Source organism: Monodelphis domestica, chromosome 1 (assembly GCF_027887165.1).
Source record: "Monodelphis domestica isolate mMonDom1 chromosome 1, mMonDom1.pri, whole genome shotgun sequence".
Taxonomy (NCBI): Eukaryota; Metazoa; Chordata; class Mammalia; order Didelphimorphia; family Didelphidae; genus Monodelphis; species Monodelphis domestica.
The window spans coordinates 259,367,348-259,387,502 of record NC_077227.1 but is presented as its reverse complement, the minus strand read 5'-3'; the positions used below and the strand labels follow the sequence as shown (position 1 = coordinate 259,387,502).

The window sequence follows — 20,155 nt, the reverse complement described above, 5'->3', positions numbered from 1 at the left end:
CTTTGGGGAGGAAGAGAATGGGGCAAGGTTTCTGATAGTAGAAGATCAAGAAGACAAGATTAAATGGGGTTCACTTGTCTATTACACCCCATGATTCAGGAAGGAAGGAAAAACAACAACAGAGAAATAGAGGGAAGAGGGAAGAGACAAAAAGAAAAAAAACAGAGGATAGAGAAGAGGGAAGAAGAGAGAGACAGATGGAGAGGGAGAGAGAGAGAGAGAGAGAGAGAGAGAGAGAGAGAGAGAGAGAGAGAGAGAGAGAGAGAGAGAGAGAGAGAGAGAAAGGAGGGAGAGGAGGAAGAGAAAAAACGGATGGAGAGAGAAAAAAACAGATGAGGTAGACAGGGAAGGAGCAGTAGAGAAATAGACACAAAGTGGCTAAAAGAAACTCTTCAGTTTGAAAAACCATTACAGAAAAGCAAAAAAGGCTATGGTAAAGAGGGGGAAATCATTCAAAAGTTCCTAAAATTTCTAGGACAAATTAGGAAGATTCCTAGCAAGGACCCAATGCAACAACATTCCCAAGGCATGGGCCACAGAAAAGGATCTAAAAAATGGTGAGAAGACTTTGAATGAGTTTCAAGATCAAAGGCTCTCATGCTTTGGAATTTGTGCTTTAGGTCAAACTCCATACTTCTGAACAGAAATTCTAAAACAGTTGTCCCAGTGTGCTGGGAGCAGGGAGAAGTGGTCAAATTCCATTTCTTCCACAGAATCAAGGATGAATATGATTATGAATGTGAGTACTCTATACTCCATAGTCTGGAGCCTACAATGAATGCCAAGTTCATAGGTTTCATTCTTTTTTTTTTAGATCAGTCAGCTATTCTGTGACTTAAGACTTTGTCCCTAACCTTAGCCAACAATCTCACCAGAAATTGGGTGAAAGAATTGGGTAAAATGGAACAGATTTATAAACCTAATTATTTTTCTATTTCATATGCTGAACTTGAAGACTTGACTTCAAATACTTCTATGAATGCTTACTAGCTACATGACCCTGATCAAATTATTTAATTTAAGCTTCACTTTCCTCATTTTAAAAAGAGGGGTTCTAGTAGTACCTCCCAGGAGGCAGGGTAGCATAGTGGACAGAGGGCTGACCTTGGAATCAGAAAGTCTTGAGTTCAAGTCCTACCTCTGATAAACCAATAACTTCCTGAATTACCCCCAAAAAACTCACACTCTCTTAATTTTTCCAGGTCTGGAATTAGTACTTTTTAAATTCTTGTTGTTGTTGTCATTGTTCAGTTGTTTTCAGTCATTTCAGACTCTCTGTAACCCCACACTACATAGAGTGTTTACAAAGACAGAAATGAAAATAGCCCTTGGCTTCTATAAGCTTATAGTCAACTTGGGGATTGGAGAAAAGGGGATATAGATAGATGGAGAGAGAGAGAGAGAGAGAGAGAGAGAGAGAGAGAGAGAGAGAGAGAGAGAGAGAGAGAGAGAGAGAGAGAGAGATGATTTGTTCTTCCCCTCCCCTCCACCTACCCTGCTCCCATAGCTAACAAGCAATTCCACTGGGTTTTACATGTGTCACTGATCAAGACCTATTTCCATATTATTGCTATTTGCACTAGGGTGATCATTTAGAGTCTACAGCCCCAATCATGTCCTTATTGACCCATGTAATCAAGCAGTTGTTTTTCTTCTGTGTTTCTACTCTCTACTTCTTTTTCTGGTTTCTAGGTCATTTTGAGAAACTGAAGCAAGCAGGACTTTCCCTGGCTCACACAACTTGTAAGTGTCTGAAGCAAGATTTGAACTCAGGTCTTCTTGACTCTAGACCTAGGGCTCCACTCATTGGGTTATCTAACTGCCTGCCATGGATAAGATTGCTAGGATACCTTTGGATGAGAAATGGGCTTTGACAACTCTTGGAAAGAATGTTCTCAAGACCAAAGTCCCTGGCAATAGCCAATGCTTCAACATCAGAAAATGAAATGAATTTGTTCATGGAAATCACGCTAAAGATGTTGCATGATCATCTACCTTATCTTTTTACTGAAAGGAAGATTGAGCCTTTCCAGTGGACTTATAGCTAAAATCTCCTCTATGGCTTGTCTCTACCTTAGTAGATAGAGAAGACAAACTCTTTGAGAACAGAGACTGCCGTTTTTCTATCTATACCTTCCATGCCTCACACAATACATTACACGTTTGTTGAGTCATTTTTCTGTCATGTACAACCCTTTATGACCCCATTTAGAGATTTTTTGGCAAAAGATACTGGAGTACTTTGCCATTTTCTTTTCCAGCTCATTTTTTACAAATGAAGAAATTGAGGCAAACAGGATTAAGTGACTTGCCCAGAGTTGCACAGCTAGTAAGTGTTTGAGGCTGCATTTGAACTCAGATGAGTCTTCCTGAGTTCAGGACCAACTGAACCACTTAGCTACTCTTATACTGTACATAGTAAATACCTAATAAATAACTTTTTAATTTCTTGAACTATCTCACTATGCTTTGTGACTGTGTTTAAAGTGAATCCATTTGGGGGCAGATGGGTGGATATAGAGAGAGCCAGGTCTGGAGATGGAAGGGCCTTGGTTCAAATCTGGTCTCAGGCATTTCCTAGGTGTGTGTCCCTGGGCAAATCTCTTAACCCCTATTGCCTAACCCATACCTCTCTTCTGCCTTGGAATCAATGCTTAATATTGATTCTAAGACAGAAGATGGGAGGAGTATTTTTGAGTGAATTCATTTCTAAAGAATATATTGAGATCTGGAACAAAGGGGGAAACATTCTTTCTTCAGTCTCCTTAGTACACCAAGGTTAAGAAGAATTTCAGGTCTTGGTACAGGCATCTGTTTTTTTCTCAAGATGAATGCCATTAGACTTCAGCTCTGAGAGGAGAGGCAGTGGTGAAAATGACTGCTCTTATTTCACAAATGGGAAGATGGAGGATAGAGAGGAATATCACACAGCACTTGATTGAGCCAGATTAGGAATAATTTCTAGGATTCAATCTTCTTTTGTACTACTCCCCTAACTGCTTTCCCATATTATGTCTCATTGGAATCAGGAAAATTAGTCATTAGGTAAAATAATGCAAAGAATAACTCTGATGATTTTCCAGGAAGAAACCAATAGAGTGACTTGAATGAGACTCTTTAATACTGGAAGATATTTTCCCAAGAGAAGTGAGAGAGAAAAAAAATCTGAGAGCCATTTCATGATGGCAACACAATATTGTCCCTACAGTTTTAGGAAGTAGCTAGGTAGTATAGTAGATAGAATGTTGGACCTGCAGTCAGGAAAACTCATTTTCCAGAGTTCAAATCTAGCCTCAGACACTAGCTATGTGACTCTAAGCAAGTCACTTAACCTTATTTGCCTCAGTTTCCTCATCTATAAAATGAGCTAGGGAAAGAAATGGCAAACCACTCCAGGATCTTTGGCAGGAAAATTCAAATGGAGTCACAAAAAGTCAAATATGACTGAAATGACTGAACCACAGGAAATTAGGAGAAAATTTTCCTTCATATCCAGGTAGGAAACTGAGGTAAATAACAATAAAGTTATTTGCTCAAGGTCACCATCTTTTTGCTTTGGGAGAAAATCGTTCCTTTCCTTTGTGAAGTTTATAATAATTTCCCTAATTTCTTTTGTCAATCCAGTCATTCATTTATTTAGTCTGCTTAAAGTAAGGATACACCTGGCATAAATAAAGTAGATAAAAAGCTGTTCTTAAAGCCAGGAAGTCTCAGATTCAAGAACTGCCTTTAATACATACATATGGGCTGTCTGACCCAGTGCTAATCACAACTTCTCAGTTCTCTAGGATATTCTTTAAGCAATTCCCTTAAACTTCCATTATCTAGCACTAACTGCTCTTCTGCCTTGGAACCAATACACAGTACTGATTCCAAGACAGAAGAAAAGGGTTTTTTTCCCCAGTGGAATTGCTCATGGCTACAGGAGAGGGAGAGCAGAAGGGAGGGAAAGTACATGAATCATGTAACCATGGAAAAATATTCAAAATTAAGTAAATAAATAAAAAATTTAAAAAGGAAACTATCAACAATCCAGTTACAAAAAAAAAAAAAGATAAGGGGTTTTTAAGTCACCAAGATGTGAATCTACACTGATAGAATTTCGTCACGTGGAAATTCCTTATATCAATGAGCATACAAGATCATACAATTATCATTCATTGACTTGAAAGTCCAACTCCTATCCGTATTCTGTTTGTGTGTGCAGGAGTTAGAACACCAGGTCTGGAGTCAAGAACAGCTAGTTCAAATCTGACCTCAGGCTCTTACTAGTTGCACACCCTGAGCAAAGTCACTTAACCCTGTTTGCCTCAGTTTCCTCATCTATAAAATGAGCTGGAGAATAAAATGACAAAAAGACCCCAAGTGGAATCACAGAGAGTCAGATAGGACTGAAACAACTGAACCATGATATAACTGTTATATTAGTTCATAAAAGTTATCAAAGGAGACAACACAGTAGTCTATCTCCAGTTAACAGGAAGAGGATGAGATAATTCTAAGGGATATTTCTAAAATTGTCATTACTAAAATGAATTCAGAAAGGATTTGGGGGTTCATGATTCATCCCAGAAGGATTGCTAAGAATGGAGATCTCAAATGTCTCTCTGAATTCCTTCCCCAAACATAGCACAATAAATCTCCTTCCCCACTTAGCACAGGCATATTACTTCTTCCTTCATACTAACTCTCCCCTAAAATAAGATAAATTTTCACAGGACTCTTTACAATGGGAAATAAGTTCCCATGGAAGCTATCTATGTTCCTTTTTCAAATACAGATGTCAGTCAACAAACATTTATTAAATAACTACCATATGCCAGGCAATGTGCCTAGTAAACTCTGGAAATACCAGAACAGTCAAGGTTAGTCCCTTCTCTCGGGGTGGAGGGGGGAGTAGTTGGGGAAGAAGATGGACAATATGTACTGTTACACATACAAACTATAATATACACAGAAATATATAATACATTAGAGATAATCTAGAGGGAGAAAGCACTAATATCCCAGGAGATCTGGAAAGGCTTCTTGTCAGAAAAGATTTTATTTGAAACCTGAAGGGAGCCAGGAAAATCAGAGGATAAAGATGAGGAGAGAGATCCTTGAGGACAAGGGTACATTTCTTCTTGTCTTTATGGACTCCATGGTGCACATTTTCGACTCAGTTACACCTCTTTGGAATTCTCCATCCCTTCGCCCATCACTAGGTGGATATCTTCCTTCCTTCTCCCTCCCCTTTTCAGTTTATATTTGTGTATTGTCTTCCCCCATTAGATAGTGAGCTCTTTGAGGGTAGGAATAGTTGGCCTTTCTTTTTCCAATTTGTGTTTTCAACCTTTAACACATAGCAGGTATACTGTTCATTGACTGGTTGGCCATGACTAGCCCAGCACATAATAGGTATTTTATAAATGCTTGTTGATTAATTAATTAACTCAATCTTCCTGTCTGCTTCTACCCTAAATCTAGTGCTAGGAGGAACCTTGGTGACCATCTAGTCCAACCTTCACAATTTTACAGATGAGGAAACTCAGGTCCAAGGAGGTTGATCACTAGATAGACCTATACGAGGGACAGTTCTGTCTCTCAATTTACCTGGTAGAAAGCAGAAAAATCACTTGAACAGCAAACTCTTTGAGACATCAGTGAGATCACAGATCTATCAAAATATCCACATGTTATCATGGCAGGGGAGTGGGGAGGGTTCCCCAAAACTCTTTTACTTTGAAAAGGAGCCTTCATACTTCAAAATGATAGAAACCACTGAACTAGCCTACATAGGTCAATGCTAGCTATTATTCTCTCCAATTTGTAATTGAGGAAACTGAGACAAACAGAGGTGAAGTGATTTGCCCAGGATCCCATAGCTAGTAAGTGTCTGAAGCACAATTCAAATTTCATTCTGCTGACTCCATGTCTAATGCTCTTTCTACTGTATCAACTACTGAAGAGGGACAAGGACAAAGCCTTGGAAGACACCCCATGGATAGGGAACAGTAAACAAATAATGTTCCAGGAAAGGAGCCTGAGGAGCAGACAGAGAGACAGGGGAAGAACTCAGAGAGAATGATGTCACAGAAATCTAGCAAAGACAAGAGTGTCCAGGAAGAGGGCTCAGCAGTTTCAAAAGAAGCCAAGAGGTCAAGAAAGATGAGAGGATGTTGTCATTGGCATGCCAATTCAGACACCAGCTAGAATAGATGGCTCCTGAGATTCCTTCCAATGGAGAGAATCTTCGTTTCAGATTTTACAAATAAACCAGAGTAACTTGCTCACCCCAAGTGGCCTGGACTACATACATAAAGATAATTGCATCACCTCACACTTTTCCATTGTTCTTTTTCTGAGGCTATTCCTTAAGCCCAGAATGCCCACCCCATACATCTCAATCAGTGACTAGTTATTCCAGGTCTCATCCTCCACATGGCCTTCCATGATGCCTTCAGTCAGAAATCAGCCTTCCCCACTCCTATAATAGTCACAATGCTTTGCTATTTCTTTCCTTTAAAAAAAAACACAACCCCTTACCTTCTGTCCTAGAATCTACACTATCAGATCTAAGATAGCAAGAACAATAAGGGGTAAGCAATTGGGGGCCAGGAACTATCTAAGGTCAAATTTGAACCAGGACCTGGCTTTCTAGCCACTATGGTACCTAGCTGCCCCTGCTATACTTTTCTAAGGTACTCACTAACTCATACTATAGTCGTTTCTATACATAACTATAGTATATCATCTGTGCTAGAGGGCAAACCTCTTGAGGACAGAGATGGAGTCTTGTCCATCTGCACATGACCTTGCAGAACCTAGAACCCAGTGTCTTCCACATAAGATGCACTTAATCAATGCTGGTCGAATTCAGTGGAATCCACATGAATAGTTCCACCCATCCGAGAGGGGAAAGCCCATCTAAATATATTCTTTGTACATTAAACCCACATTATGATCTTGGCTCAGGAGCTAATGCAAGTCATTAACCCTACCACTATTTATCACCATAGCCAGCTTCTTTTACAGCAGAACAACTCCTATTGAACAGACCCTGAGCAAAGAGAAACATATAAACTCCTGCAGCATGTACCTCATATATTGTGATCCTTATTAAAAGGGTCTTTTTTATTCAATTATCCCCAGTATTTAATTTGCACTCTGGTGAGCCACATAAAGCTGATTAAATTAGACCCACAGAAAGAGCTTTATATCACCAGGTACATCCTGAAAACATAAATACAACAAGCACAAGTAAATATGGGAAAGGTGTAGCCCATTGTTTATGTGTTGTGAAATTATAAACATCTAATTATATTTTATTGCCTTGCTTATCAATGCTGATCTCTTAATAACTAATTTCCCAGAAAATACCACCTTTCCTGATTACAGGCTAAAGCAGATTAGTGTGAAACAAATGGAGCTCCTTGGTCTGTAGCCTGGATTGTATAAATCATAGAATGGGCTAAAATAAACCATATAGGACCAAATTCCACCTGGTGTAGCTCTCTCAAATAATAAACTCCCTAGAGAGCCATTAGATAAGAATTTAGTTCTGACTTTTAATAATTCACAATATTATATACATAGGACAGATTTACAAATTTTAAGTATTGCAGAAATGGATAAGATTTATTTGACCATATTTGTGAGATATGCTATCAAATTTCAATCATCATTTCTAATAGAAAATATAAATAGAAGAATAACATTTTTGAAAGATTTATATTTAACGTTGGAATGTAATCTCTCTGTGTCTCTGTCTCTGTAACTTTGTCTGGCTCCCCTCCCATAAAGCACACTCCAGCCACACATTGGCTTGAATCAAATGTCTGGTATTATGTTGGGTCTAAATTATTACAGGACATTTTCAAAGTGAATGATCCACAACTTGATAATCAAGCACTCAACATAGTTTATGCAAAATTTCTGACAAATGCATATCACCAGCATACCTCTCTCCCATCAAGAGAAAAGTGAATGGGAAAAGATCTGTTTGTACAAAAAAAAAATTATAGCTGTGCTTTTTGTGGTGGCAAAAAATTGGAAAATGAGGAGGTGTCCCTCAAGTGGGGAATGGCTCAACAAATTGTGGTATATGATGATGATAAAATACTATTGTGCTAAAAGAAATGATGAATTGATGGATTTCTGTAAGAATTGGAAAGACCTACATGAACTGATGCAGAGTGAAATAAGCAGAATGAGGAGAACATTGTATACTGAAACATTGGGGGATGATCAAATGTAATATACTTTGCTACTAAAAGCAATGCAATGATCCAGGACAATTTTGAGGAACTTATGAGAAAGAACACTCTCCACATCCAGAGGAAGAACTGTTGGAGTAGAAATGCAGAAAAAAACATGATTTATAACTTGTTTATATGGGTATATGATTTGGGGTTTTGGTTTTAAATGATTACTCTATTACAAAAATAAATAATAAGGAAGAGGGAGGGAGGGAGGAAGGGAGGGGGAGAAAGAGAGAGAGGGAGAGGGAGAGGGAGAGATGGGGAGAGAGAGAGGAGAGAGAGAGAGAGAGAGAGAGAGAGAGAGAGAGAGAGAGAGAGAGAGAGAGAGAGAGAGAGAGAGAGAGAGAGAACAGGAACTTGAGCAGGGGCAGCTGGGTGACTCAGTGGTTTGAGAGCCAGACCCAGAGATGGGAGGTCCTGGGTTCAAATATGGCCTCAGACACTTCCCATCTATGTGACCCCAAGCAAGTCACTTAACCCCCATTGCCTAGTCCTTAGTACTCTTCTGCCTTGATACCAATACACAGCATTGATCTAAGACAGAATGTAAGGGTTTTTTTTTAAAGATATCAATAAGATGTTTAAAGCCATAATTCTTTGCTACAAGGGAGGTTTCTTGTCTTATAGAGAGGGGTATTGGGAAGTGACAGGAATGTAAAAGAAAATCATTTTGATAAAATTTGTTTTTATAAATACACAACTCAGACACTACTTTAAAAACATGTCTCTTTCCCAAACCATCAACTTCAAATCTTGTTTTATAAACCCAACTGTCCTAATGTATCCAGTCATGAGTTTGTGTCCATTTTTTATATGATGCCCTGCAATTGCATGAAGATGACCACTTAGCAACCTGAACTGTGACTGAGCATTCCCTTTGCTCACTTTTATTAATGTCCTTCAAAAGGGCTCTGAGAAATAAGGGCAAGCACAGTGGATAGAGCACCAGACCCAGAATCAGGAGGACCTGGGTTTAAATCAAAGGGTTATATCCAACTCCAGAGAAAGAAATTATAAATAAAAATAAGTAAAACATAGTCTTATTTATACATATAGCTTTTTTGTCAAGTGATGCCTTCTCTAATCAGGTAATAGGAGAGAATGGGAGGTGTTATTTTTAAATTTTAATGTAACAAACTAATTTTTTTTAACTTGACCTCAGACTTCACAGCTATGTGACCCTGGGCAAGTAACTTAACCCCAAATGCCTAGCCCTTACTGCTCTTCTGTCTTAGAATTGGTGCTAAGACAAAAGGTAAGAGGTGGAGAGTCAAAAGGACCCAAGATAAACAACTGAAAGCACATTCAAAATACATCATGTCATTATGAGTGAGAGTGATGTGATTATTCGAGAGCGCACGTGCGCGCACACGTGTGTGTGTGTGTGTGTGTGTGTGTGTGTGTGTGTGTGTCTGTGTCTGTGTCTGTGTCTGTGTACATCCAAACTACTGCACCTAGATCAATGCATAGTAGGGAGCAGACAGAGAATGTTTCCCTAATCTAGGCACAGCCAGTAGCAAAAGCTACAATGCCAAGATTCAAATTCAATATCTAACATAGCAAAGTTTAGCACATATATAACACTGCCTTCAAGACCATGGAAAATTCCCCAAGCCTTTTACATCCCAGTCTGCTGAAAATCAACTGAGCAATTCACACTCAAATGTAATACATAGTACTCACTGTTTGGTTTGGTTCACAAGTGAAACATGCTATGATTATGAAAAAATATTACTAAATAAACTGAGAGCATATTTTAATAAACCTATATGATTGGTCAAGGCAAATTTGTCTGGCTAAAATAGCAAATAGGTTTTGGGGGTTATGTGGAGGGAGCCTGGGTGGCACATGAAACATGCCAGGGATCTAGAGTGGGCAGTTCTGGGATGATGGTCCTAAAGCCTAAAACCATCCTAAAGAACTATCAGAGAAAAGAACCCAGGGAAAAAGAAAACAATTGACATGGTCTGAGATTTTATACCCAAAAATCACCTCTCTAAGGAAACTGAGCATAATACTAGAGTAGAAGAAATGGTTTTGTTTGTTCTCTTTTAGGTGCCATTTTTCCTTTTTTAATGTAACTTGCTTTCAGGTTTGTTTTCCACATGTGAATAATAAGAGATGAACAACCCCTCCCTGCCTCCCACTCTTACATCTATTTACACTTAACCGTTAGGGAATCAGGTGGTCAAGTTCAGATTGAGGTAAAGACTGCTGCCATTTTCTGGAGGCTCTAGACCTGGTTGAAGACAGGAATTTACAGAGGACAAGAGGCAGGGCAGAGCACAGTAGAGAAATGCCTGAATCCCATCCTGTAAGTGATTAATGAAATAGAGGAATTCCGGGCAATCCTGTCAAAAAAAAAAAATCAGAGCCAAAAAGAGAATTCGATGATCAAATTTGACACTCAAAAGAAGATAAAAAGGCAAGGATCCAAGACAACTGTAAGGGATTCATGACCAAAAAAAAAAAAGGATATCCACCACCACAGAAGGAACATAGAACAGAGTCCAAATGCAGATTGAAACATTCATTCTTCACTTTATTTCCTCCATGAATTTTTCTGTAGTATACAACTTGGACAGATGAGATGGCCCCTGAAGTCCCTTCTAATCAGAAAGAGGAGAAGTCAAAGAAGAAATGAAAATAAAGAAGATGAAGAAGAAGGGAAGGAAGAAGAGAAGAAAGAAGGTAAAGTATTGAAGGGGAGGAAGAAAGTGAAGAGGAAGAGCAGGAAGAGGAGAATAATTGTTTACTTGGTTCCCTTCCTCCAGCATCTCTTTAGAGGTGGTCTGAGACTTGTCATTGGTGAGTGGTTGAAGGAATTGTTAACTATTAAGAGAAAGTAATGACCATCTTGGATAATAAATCATGATCCAGCTAAAAAGGTGATGAGTTCAGAGGAAAGAAAAAAAAAGTACCTATTTTTGAACACTGCCAATTCAGAAAATTGTTTTGATTGACTGCATATTTATTACTGGATTTTTTCATTTTATTTTGAATGGGGAGAAGAGCATGATAAGGAGAGAACATAGATTTTTATTCACTGAAATAATTCAATTAAATCTTAAAATGAGGAAATATAAGAAAGTCAATTTACTAGTAGACTTTCACAAAATAATATTTCAAAGATGCTATCAATCCAGAACCTTGCTTCCCATTAGTAAAATATAAAGTCTGAAATCAGATTTCTTGAGACCAAGATTCATTACTGAACAAGGCCAATTTTGTATTTTAAAGACTACAGAGGAGAGGGGAAACCACCTCCATCACTCAACTCTACTCAACTACTTTCTAGAACTTATGTCAAGCTTTCCTCAACTGTTTCTCTCATAGCACAAACCCAACACAGGCAAGACAGCCACTAAAAGCCACCTATTCTGAGATCTAAAGTTCCTTGTAACCATTTCCCACATTTTCACACAACATGCTGAGGTTGCAGAGATGGGCTCTTCATGGATGCCCTGCAGGGAGGGAGGTGGAGAGAAGGAGAATCAATTCTGTTTCACTGTTCAGGTAGATTAGATTGGGACTGAGTTGGCTCATGTCACATTGAGCTGACAATGCAGGGCAGAGGGGGTGTGATGAGAATACGGGTCATCAAAACCAACTGCCCTGGTTGCATTTCCCCTGGATTTCTTGGCTGTGCTGAGTGGATTATAGCCAACCATCTGCCAAATGGACTCTTGCCCCTGCAGCACTGTATGAAAGCCAGCTTGAATTATGGCCTAAAGCCCTTTATCAGTCATGAAAGCTTCCCACTGCCAACCATTTTGCAATGAAGTCCATAGTCCCAAAACAAGAGCATCCATCACCTATCCTCCCTGAAAACACTTGTTTTGTTTTGTTTAATCAAGAAACTTGGGAGTAAAGATGAATCTGTGGCCCCTAATCAGATGTTTTCTATCTCCTGGACTTCTGCCAAACCTGAATATGACCCAGAAAGCTTTAGGAGATGTGTATGGTTGATGCTGATGCTCTCTTGATAAGAAATTTGCAAGTCAGTATAGATTGCAAGAGGTCTTTCAGCTTCCTCATATCCAGGCATCAAAGGATAGTAGACAAGGATGGAAGAGAACTTAGAGGGCTGTCAAGTTCAACCCTTCATTTTATAGTTGAGGAAGCTGAAGTCCTGAGAAGTTAAAGGGTTTGCCCAGAGTCACATAACCAGTAAGTATAGTAGGCAATGTTGGAAACCAAGTCCAGTTGTCTATCCTCATCATGATACTGGATGGATTATTAGTGGGTCCTGGAACTATGTAGTTTTCTTTCTTCTTATAAGAAATTTTATAAGGTTAAATGACAGCCTAGGATTTCCACTGAGCTTCCATCACCCACCTGTTTCTCCTGCAGATAATTCCACCTCCAAAACTTAAAATGGAAACGTGCTTAAGAATTAGAGATGCTTTCTTGTGTTTTTTTTTCCAACCCCTTCTTTGATTCTGGAGAAATGCTTGTCCATATAAATGCTAAAAAAAATCAATTCTAAATTTTTAACCTCAGTCAAACCTATTTTCAGATATCCTTCTTGAAAGAGTTGTTTGATTCTTTCAGATCAGATTCTGGGAGGAGTACGAGCTAAAACAGTCCCAAAGGCTTAAGAAAGCTGGTAGAAAATAAGGAGGCACCTGGAGGATGAGATTGACCTAAATACCCATTTTCTATTGAAGGTGGACAGTTGCTTTAATTCTACACCATGCCTTTTGCTCGTCTTCCTTACCACCTCAAAACAGAAACTTGGACTCCTACCAAGGATCCCAGGGCTCTGTTGGGTGAACTCTGCCCTTATCTTGCCCAGAGGGAAGATCACTGTAGTCTCCAAGCCATGCTGTTTAAGTGCCCTAGTTTCTAACACCCCTTTATATGTTGCCCCCCCCCTAGAATATAGGCTCCTACAGGGCATGTTTGCTTATATATGTATCCCTGGTGCTTAGCACAGTATCTGGTATATCCTAAGCACTTCATAAATACTTGATCTCTCTCTCTCTCTCTCTCTCTCTCTCTCTCTCTCTCTCTATATATATATATATATATATATATATATATATATATACGTATATGTATATGATTATCTCTTTCTGTCTGTCTTGCTCCCTAAAAATGATAAAGATCCTCTGCTTTTCCAGCATGTCTGTTCTTTCTTTCTAATCTAAGAAAGTGAAATGTAGTCTATATGTCTTCATGATTCTGAGTAACCATTTCTTTTAGTTCTCCAAGAACTAACCCAATTTATAACAAGAAAGTGGCTGGTGCTGGTATCCTGGGCTTCTCTAGCTGAACCTCTCCCTGTGCTCCTGGTCTCAACCATACCCTATTTCACACTCTTGTAATATTCCAAAAGCTCATCCTGTCTGCCACCTAACTTCCAGCACTTTAGAAGATGTTTTAAGTTCCCTGAAGCAAGTTCTAGAGACAGATATATGGCTGGCTATTCTTTCAAGCATCAGCAGACTAGTTTTAACTAAGCAAGATCCCTGATTAAATGAGTTGGCCTCAAGTTTAACCATGCCCAGATATGTTGTTCCAGACAGGACAATCTCACTGTGGTAAATAAACATACAAGAAAGTCCCACTGACAGATATGCCAACTGTTCATCTGGAGAGCAGTTGAAAAAGTAGGAATCTCAAAGGAGATTTGGATCGGTTCCCTGAGTGAGTTCTTATTCATCTCTTCATGGAGAGCTTTACTTAGTTTGGTGGAGATAGACCCCTTTTCCTTAAGATGGAGCCCTCTCTGGACCCAGCCATTTGTAAACAGATTTCTTGACACAAGATGATATTAATGAGTAGTTAAACCTTGTATTAATATTGCTAGGGGAATAATCACTGAAGCCTGTCTAGGCATTGAATAAAGTATAAATAAATTCTAGAGATTTGAGTTTTAGCATGCATTAAGGAAGACTAGACAGTGTTCGTTTGCCCCCTTTTGGGGGAACACAGGCTAGAATAAAATGGCATTTTAAATGCATAAAATATGACTAATTCATACTGTTTTCTCATGGATATCTTCAAAACTTTACAAAACCTCTATAAGGAAAAGTCTACTTCTCCTAATTATCAACTTGTCCTCAATGTCTTCTATCTCTTTCTTCCCATAGTTTCTCCCCTTTCTCTTTCTTCTCCTACTATCCTCCATTGTATTCATTCAAAAGATCCACCAATAAATATCACTAATGATGACGTGGCTGGAAAGTGGAAGATGTTGGTGAAGTTTGTGAATCAGCAATTTCCCTAAGCCTCTGTAATACAGGCATCTCAAAACATTCACTATCCATTTGCTTTTTTTCCAATACCTTCACAAAAGAGTTAAGGAACCACCACGTAGACACTTAAAGAAGAAGAAAACCCCTAGTGGCTCAGATCTTCATTTGGGAAAACAAACACACAAATCAACATAGCTGACATCCTGGTATTAACTCAATATCTGTTCACAATCCCAAAGGGTGAGATCTTTATCAGCTCTGCTCTCTGTTTCACCAAATTGACCCGGAAGCCCCATTAATGGACAATCTCCCACCATCCAATGGCCAGATTTTCATCTAAGACAAATCAGATTTTCCCATAGGATTATGAAGAATGAGAACCAACCTTCATGTTTACTTGGGATAAAAACTGAAGGAATTAAGAATTGTTTCTCCCTCCTACCCACAGAGAAATGAGAGAGTCAAGATAGGGAAAGTGAATCAGTGGCAACTTTCCAAGTGCCAGCAGCTGTCTTTGGATTTAATAGAAGCATTGTGCTAAGATGTGGAATCTATTCAGGGAAAAAAAACACCCGTCAATATTAAAGTTAATTGAACAATCATATATTGGGAAGGTAATGCATTCCTAGAGTTTTGTGAGTTGAAGAGGCAAAGGGAGTTTCACGACTGTTTGAAAGGTATAAGTAAATTCTTGAATCTTGCAAAGGCTAGAATCCAAGGGGGACTTTCTTTAGAGGAGAAATGTTCCTGAATTATGCTGAGGAAAGTTACTCAAGGTTAGTGGTGGCAGGAACCCAGCTGTGGGAGCTGTCCATTTTAGGACTGTCCTGCCTCATCACGTGCAGTGACAGGACTTTCAGAAAGGATCCAGCTGGTCTGGTCTCTGGCAATTCCAAGACCTTGGAAAAGCTACCTTTTGAATGGCACATTGGATCTCGAATTACTGAACTGAGACCTCTAAAGACTCATGACAGAGTTAACATTGCCCTGAAAGAGGACAGAAATGGAGGAAAAATGAGAAAGCAGGGGGAGGAGAGAAAGAAGAAAAGTGTAGGATTGACAAAGAATAGGAGAGGGAAATTGAGAGACAGAAGAGAAGAAAGGAAGGAGAGAAATGAAGTAGGCATCTAGGTGATGAAATGGCTGGAACATTGGACCTGGGGTGGAGAAGTTTTGAACCCTGATTCAGACACTAAGTAGCTATGTGACTCTGGGCACATTGACCTCTTTTAGCCTCAGTCTCCTCATTTGTAAAATAGAAATAATAATAGCATTAACCTCCCTGGGTTATTATAAGGATAAAATGAAATAATATAAATCAAGCATTTATTCTGACAGCCTTTAAAAAAAAAGAAAGAGTAAGGAGGGGCAAAGAGGGAGAAGGGAAGGAATGAGAAAATGGGATAAGGAGGGAGATGAAAGAAAACAAAGACCTTTACCTTTGTCCACCAATAGGCCTTGGAAAACTAAGGTCTAAAAACTTGGCAGGGTGCCTGAATCCAGGAAGAAACATAAGTCAATAGCTAGGAATGTTCAGTGCATTTTCAAACGGCTTTATTTTAGAAATACAAACAAGAATTTTGCCAATTTTATGCCATAGGGACTATGGGTACTACTACATTTTCAGATACCACAGTGAGGGATATAATAATGTGCACATAATTGTGTCTATGAAAAATCATAGGACCACAGATCTGGAACTGGAAGGGACCTTAGATAGCATTTATCCCAATTCCCTCAATGTGTAGATGAGTAACATGACACCTTGGAAAGGTAAGAGACTCACCCAAGGTCATACAGGAAGTAAGTGCAGAGATAGAAAACAAAAGTGCTCTTAGTTGTTATCTTTCCCTGAAGTCCACTCAGGTCAGGTGGATATGCTCCAGGATTTGCAGGTAGTGACTGATTGACTTCAAGCCTAACACCTGGGGTGATCAGAGCCTCCCTCCAAGATGAGCATCAGGGTCTTGCCCATTGGACTTCAGCAGACACTTCACAGCCAGCATCATGAAATTTCTTCCCCATTTCTCTACTCCTTCCTCATATCTGCCTCAATCAGCCACAATGATTACCTTCTTTTCACAGCAAAAAGGTGCAACTAAAAGCCCAGAGCACTCTACCACAGGGTTCAAAATGGCTGCATCTCCCACTTTCAAAATATACTAACTATACAGTCGTCCACAGGAAAAACTGAGACTCCACATAGTTAGTATGGAGCCCCCAAATAATGGGCACCCCTATGACCTTTGGGCCATCTGCAGGGTGAGGAGCAGTCTCACTGTAAATTGTGCTTAGTCTATGGTCTAACATCTTTCCCTCTTCATTTTCTTCCCATCAAAAGCAATGCTTCCTTAGGTCATAGGGAACAAGCCCAATTAAGAGCATCAAAGGCTAGCATTACATGTGGAATAGTTTGAAGCATAGTCAGACTACCTGCCAAAAACCACTTCCCCCAGTGTTATCTAATGTTCCATTAGAGATTCTTCTCTTTGGTGAAGTACTGTCTTCTCAAAATCTGGGAAGCTAAGACTTGGAAGGGTCATTTAGTCTAATCCATTACTGGAGCCCTCTATACAACATTCCTGACAAGTGACCATCCAGCCTTTGCTTCAGTGATGGGGAACTCATTACCTTCCAAAGCAGCCCATTCCATTTTTAGATGGTTTTAACTGTCAGAAATTTTTTCCTTACATTAAGCTGAAATTTCCATCTTTGCTATTTTTATACATTGCTCTTGGTTCTGCCCTCTTGGGCCAAGCAGAGCAAGTCTAATGCCTTTTCCACATGAAAGCTCTTCATACCCTTGAAAACAATTGTCACATACCCATACAGACTTCACTTCTCCTTGCTAAACACCCTGAATTTCCATCAACTGATCCCCATATGGCATGAACTCAAGGTTGTTCACTGTACTGATTGCTTTCATTGGGACCTTCTATAGCTCATCAGTGTTCTTTCAAAAGTATGGTAGCCACAATACTCCAAATGTAGTCTATCCAGGGTACAGTCCAGCATAATTATCACTTCCTTATTTATAGAAACTATGCCTCCTTTACTGCAGTCTTTTTTTTTTAACCCTTACCTTTCATCCTAGAGTCAATACTATGTATTGGTTCCAAGGCAGAAGAGCAATAAGGGCTAGGCAATAGGGTCTAAGTGACTTGCCCAGGGTCACACAGCTAGGAAGTGTCTGAAGCTAAATTTGAACCCAAGACTTCTTGTCTGGCTCTAGGCTCTAGAGGACCTCCTGTCTGAGCTGGGCTTTCAATCCTCTGAGCCACCTAGCTACCCCCTTTTAATGCAGTCTTAAATCAAATTAGCTTTTTCACCTGGCATCACATTATTTACTTACATTGAGTTTGCAGTCCACTAAAACCCCTATACCTGCTGCCTAGTCATAACTAGTTTGTAGCTATGAAACAGATTTTTTAACTGAATTATAAAATGAAATCCATATTTTTTTCTTATCAGACTTCATCTTATTCAATTCAGCCCAATGTTAGAGCCTGTCAAGATCCTTTTGAATCCTAATTCTCTCATTCAGTATCTTAGCTAATCTTCCCAGCTTTGTACCATCTACAAACTCAACATACAAGTCATCTTTGCCTTTACAAGACATCACCAAGCAAAATCCCCTGAGGCATTCCACTGGTGACCTCCTTCCAAGTTCATATCAAACCATAAAGTACTACACTTTGGTACAGTCATTTGGTCTATCCATTTGACCTGGTGTACATCTGACTGTACTATTGCCTAACTCCCATCTCTACATCTTTCCCATAAGAATAGCATGAAAGATCTATCAAATGCTTTGTTGAAATATAGGTAAACTAATTCAACACTGGTATTCCATTTAGTAATCCTATCAAAAAGAGAAAGGACAGTAGTATAATACAACTTGCTCATTTTAGAAATTTTCTTAAAAATTTCCCATCACAATAAACTTCACAAACCTAAAAAAAATCTCAAATATTTCAAAATACCAAAGAGCAGAAAAAGAAGACTATATTGGAAACTATAAAACTCCACTCCATACAGCTTGCTTTGGGGAGACTTCTTTGCCTATTTTGAATTTAACGTGGTAATTCCAAAAATGCCCCTGCATGTCTGCATCCCCTTCTAAACTTCCTTCTGCTATCTTCTACTTATTTAAAAAATTATTCTCTGACACTTTCTTCTTTCATTAATTTTAGTATCACTGTCATTACCCTCCTATTCTCCCCTAGTCTTCTTCCCATTCCTGCAAAATGAAATCTCTTCTTTATGACAAATAAGTATAGTCACACAAAACAAAACCCCACATTGGTCATGCCTTGAAATGTTCATCTCTTTCTGCTCCTTTGTTAAATCACCAAATAAGAGGTGGGAAGGATGATTCATCCTGAGTCTTCTGGAGTCATGACTAGTCATTGTATTAAGCAGGATTCTTAACTCTATTGCAGCAGGTTTCTTTTCCAATATTGAGATTGTCGTGTAAATTGTTCTCCTAGTTCTTTGTTCACTTTACTCTGCTTTGATTCATACAAATCCCCAGGTTTCTCTGAATCCATCTTTTTCATCATTTCTCGTAGCACAATAATATTCCCTGTTGTTACTATGCCAGAAATGGTTTGGCATTGCCCTAATTGATAGATATCCACTTTGTTTCCAGTTTTTTATCAAAACAAAAAGTGCTGTTGAAAATATTTTCATGTACGTGGGCTCTTTCCCCCTTTCTTTGATCTCTTTGGGAGTATAAGCTTAGTAGTGGTGTTGCTGTGTCAAAGGACTTACACAGTTTAGTGATCTGGGGTACATAGTTTCAAATTGCTTTCAATTAATTGTTGGACTTATTCACAATTTCAACAGAAGTACATGAGTCTGCCTGTCTTACTATAGCCCCTTCAATCCAACTATTTGAAGAACAATAAAAAATCATGCCCAAAGAGTTATAAAACTGTGAATGTCCTTCACTGAACAATACTACTATTAGATTTGTTCCTAAGATGATCAGGAAAAAAGAGGAAAAGAATCTCTATGTGCTGAAATATTTATCTTATTGTGTGGCAAAGAACTGGAAACTGAGGGAATGTTCATCAAGTTGTGGCATATAATTGTGATGAAATACTTCTGCACCATAAGAAGTAAAAAGCAGATTGATTTTTTTTTAAACACGGAAAGAGCTCTGTGAAATTATGAAGAACAAAAATGAGCAAAAACAAGAGAAAATTTTATACAGCAACAAATATTTGAAGAATAGCACATGTGTATCCCCCTCCAGAGAAAAAGCTGATAAATAGAAACAAGCTAGACATAGTTTTATATATAAATTTTATTTGGTCAAATGATTTTTCTAGTGTGGGGAGGGGAGGAAGGGAAGAAAGGAACTACCTGGGGATTTTGATGTAAGAAATAAACAATAAATAAATAATTTTGTGGAAAAAAAAAGAAATGTATAGTCTTAGAGTTGACCAGAGCACTGTTGGGTTAAGTGTTTTGCTCAAAGACATACAGCCAAATGAATAAAACCACCTCTTCCCAGACCCAAGACTGGCTATCTCTCATATAGTTACATGATTTTATTTTTTTATTCAACAAATATTTAATAAGAGTTTATCATGTACCAGGCACTCTCTGTCCTAAGCACTGGAAATATAAGTACAAAGAACAAAACACTCCCTACTCTCAATGAGCTTACATAATGATTCAGAAATACAGAAGAGTCCACAC

At 38.8% G+C, this 20,155-nt stretch overlaps 1 protein-coding gene across 3 annotated transcripts in view; it reads right to left on the bottom strand.

The window, feature by feature from the left end:
• Nucleotides 1–20,155, bottom strand: part of DPF3 (double PHD fingers 3) — a 437,118-nt gene that overhangs the window by 26,041 nt on the left and 390,922 nt on the right. The window lies entirely within an intron of this gene.